Raw genomic sequence first — 3,642 nt, 5'->3', positions numbered from 1 at the left:
GTGCGAGAGGTTCCGGGGTTAAATCCTGGACGAGACCTTTCATTGGTGCTCTTTTAAAGTATTATTGAAGTATGCATTTCAAAGCCAATATCAATTTTCTCTTTGCAGTAGTGGATGAATATTTGCGAGAGTCTCATGCTTTTAACCTTGCCCTGCCTGAGCAAATAGGAAACATTTCTCTTTAAGCATTTTGCAAAAATGCTGAACTTGCATGGCATATACAAGCGTTCAGCTAGGGCTGTCGGGCAGGTTGCATGAAAGAAATCTAAAACCAGAGGCCCTTGGAATAGCCTGTTTTGAGCAGTTTCATCACAGAAGAATCAACTGTAGACATCTGTTTCTGTAGTGTAGTGGTTATCACGTTCGCCTCACACGCGAAAGGTCCCCGGTTCGAAACCGGGCAGAAACAGTTGTTATATTGTCTTGTCTGCAATGTTGAGAGGTGCCGTTTTGCCATGAAATTGTCAAGGCCCTAAAGAAGGTTTCATGCAGACTCGTTCCAAGAAAGTGAATTGTCTTAAAAACACTAAAGTAATTGGCATGTGGATGTATCTGATGATTCATAGACCTCGCTTTCAAAAGAGCCCTGCATTCTGTTCATTGCTCACCTAGAACATGCATTAACTTTGGGAATTGTTGGCACCAACAGGCATCTTAGTTTAGTGGAGTGTTTCTGGTGTTTAAGTGCAGAAGCCCTGGGCTCAATTCCTCGGTGACCCTTCTCAAGGTGATGATACAAATGCATCGTCACCTTTACGTTTAATGTCAGAATTGTTTATTTCTATTTGGTGGTGTATGAATGCTTGCAATAGTATGTTGATTTTTTCTAGCCTTGAATGAATAAAAGCATATCACTCCTCTTTATGTATTTTTCTAATACATTGATATTTGCATCTCCTTTCCTAGCCTGCATTTTTCACTATCTTACAGGCTGTATATAATAAGTATCAATTCAGGGGCCCTTCTTCTACTCAATTCAAAACTGTTCTATCACGACATTGATAAGAAATCTACATCTGCTTCTGTTGTGTATTGGTTATCATGTTTACCTGAGGTGTGAAAGCCCCATGTTTGACAGTGTACGTTAACAAAGAAACCAATGATTTTTATTAAAAGTTGTCATGTGGTTTTGTTACCTTGCACCGGCCAAAAAGTGCCAGAGATGACTTCATTTGCAGTCACTTGAAAATTAGGGATTCTCAAATAAATGGTAAGAAATTGGAACAAATCTAATGGAATGCATGGCATATCTATGTGTATGTGTATGCAGGTATCCATATATAAAGATAAATAGACAGAAGAATCAACTGTAGACATCTGTTTCTGTAGTGTAGTGGTTATCACGTTCGCCTCACACGCGAAAGGTCCCCGGTTCGAAACCGGGCAGAAACAGTTGTTATATTGTCTTGGGTGCAATGTTGAGAGGTGCTGTTTTGCCATGAAATTGTCCAGGCCCTGAAGATGGTTTCATGCAGACTTGTTCCAAGAAAGTGAATTGTCATAAAAACACTAAAGTAATTGGCATGTGGATGTATCTGTTGTAGATAGATAGACAGACAGACAGATAGATAGACAGATAGATACTGGGGGAGAGAGAGCGTTAATATAAACTGAGACTTTATTTTCCATCAAGCTATCTTTCCTTTCCTTCAGGAGCAGAATGTTCTGATCATCAGCGCTCCAGAATCTAGTGCTTGGTTTGCAAGCATCACACATTGTGATGTGTTAGCTAAGAGTTCCATGTCCTTCAGACTCATATATTCCTCTGTAGTTGTACCTTGGTGATTCAACAAAATGTGGCATCATAAGCAGCATTCTACTGCCATAGACTGGACAGAGAAACCATTTAGAATTTCACTGAAAAAGAAAAAAACATACTTAGGCAGAGCTTTCTGGACAGGAAGGACATTAGAGTAAGTGATGAATAAGCACTGCTTTTGTTAATTTGCATGGGCAGAACAGAGACTGCTGGGAAAGCCTGAAATTAAAGGCACAGAAAATGCCTGCTTTTGGAGAGAACGCTAAGAAGGTTTTTTTTTTTTGTCCTCATATGCCTCTCCTCACCCCATATTGTCGCGGTTCCACCCTGGGGTAATTTTATCTCATATGGTAGAAATAGTGCTGTTGGGAGCAAGTGTATCACACACGCCCATCCTTCTTTAAGCAGACCTTCCGCCGAGATTCTGGAGAGGCTTAATCATAGGATTTTATTGTTCTATTACACCTAAGTCTTAGCCCCCCTCACCATCACCCATATTGTTGTAAGAACGGAGTCCAAAATCTGTATCTCTTCTCGTTCTGACCAGCCATGTCTAGCTTTGCTATAGCTCTCATAGCTCTTAACAAATTCAAGTCTGATGGAGGGTCAACAGATACCCACATTCTGCAAATTTCCCTCCGAGCCACCAGTATGCCATAGAACACCAACTTTACTTTATCATTGAGGCCCTTACCTTGTAGTTCAGCTCTTCCCGTCATAACAAGTTCAGGGCTTACCTCCAGTTGTTGGCCCAATACGACAGACAAGCAATTACTCACTGCTTTCCAGAAGTCCTCTATCGCAGGGCATGTGACAAACATATGCAAGTCGTCTTCGTTCGGGGCACTGTATTTGGAACACCTCACTATTCCGCCATCTTTGAATTTCGCCAATTTCTTTGGTGACCAATATGCCCTGTGGAGAGTGAACAAGTTGTTTCTCCTTAAATTCGCAGGTTTTACCACCTTGTAGAGAATCATCATAGATACTTGCCATTGGTCCTCTGTTGCGATCCTCGGCAAGCTCTCTGGACAGAGAAACCTTTTAGAATTTCACTGAAAAAGAAAAAAGCATACTTAGGCAGAGCTTTCTGGACAGGAAGGACATTAGAGCAAGTGATGAATAAGCACTGCTTTTGTTAATTTACATAGGCAGAACAGAGACTGTTGGGAAAAGCCTGAAATTAAAGGCACAGAAAATGCCTGCTTCTGGATAGAACACTAAGAAGGGTTGAAAGTTTTTTCTCTGACCCTGGCCACTCTTACAAGCAATCCTATGTCAGTCAGAAGGACCCACCCTAAAAAGGAAGGGACAGCCATTTGGACCCTTTCCACCTTTTCTATATCTCGCCTGATCGAGCCTGATCGAGCGCTGATTGAGCGGATTAGCACATGTACTTCTCATTTTGGGAAGGTATTGCTTAGCTTGCTACCAGCAGCTCAGTTATGTCATGATGTTAGAGGCTTGCAAGGAATGCTTTAGTCCTGCATTAGGCAGTTTTTATTGCTACTTGCATTCAAGGGAAAGATAATTAGCCAGAATCTGTGGCCCAGCTATTCACCTTGGCATTCCGATTTGCACAAAGGGAATAAGCATTTGAGAGAAAATGCAACATGTGTTTCTTATGTTGTTATGAACAGCTTTTTGTTCTTTCTCTTTAGGGTCTAGCCACTGCAGAAATAGATAAATAAGTGCTGACTTCCTGTAAGACGTGTCTAATGCTGGGACAAAATAAAAGGGGACACTTATAAATGATAGTGATATCATTTGAGAAAGGGTAAGTTGACACTGAATTTCATGTGTATTCACAGACCAAGCATGAAAAAGTCCCCAGCATGATCTTCATTGTGGGCTTAGAGCTGGTATTAGCTTTTCAGAGGTGC

At 41.2% G+C, this 3,642-nt stretch overlaps 2 non-coding genes across 2 annotated transcripts; both read left to right on the top strand.

The window, feature by feature from the left end:
• Positions 1–336: 336 nt before the first annotated feature.
• Positions 337–409, top strand: TRNAV-CAC (transfer RNA valine (anticodon CAC)). The gene has a single exon. It is a non-coding gene; the product is annotated as a tRNA-Val (tRNA).
• A 910-nt stretch (positions 410–1,319) lies between these two features.
• On the top strand, positions 1,320–1,392 carry TRNAV-CAC (transfer RNA valine (anticodon CAC)). Its single transcript has one exon. It is a non-coding gene; the product is annotated as a tRNA-Val (tRNA).
• The last annotated feature ends 2,250 nt before the right edge of the window (positions 1,393–3,642 follow it).

Source organism: Lissotriton vulgaris, chromosome 8, assembly GCF_964263255.1.
Source record: "Lissotriton vulgaris chromosome 8, aLisVul1.2, whole genome shotgun sequence".
NCBI lineage: Eukaryota > Metazoa > Chordata > Amphibia > Caudata > Salamandridae > Lissotriton > Lissotriton vulgaris.
The sequence above is the reverse complement of the archived record's forward strand: the minus strand, read 5'-3'. Positions and strand labels throughout refer to the sequence as shown.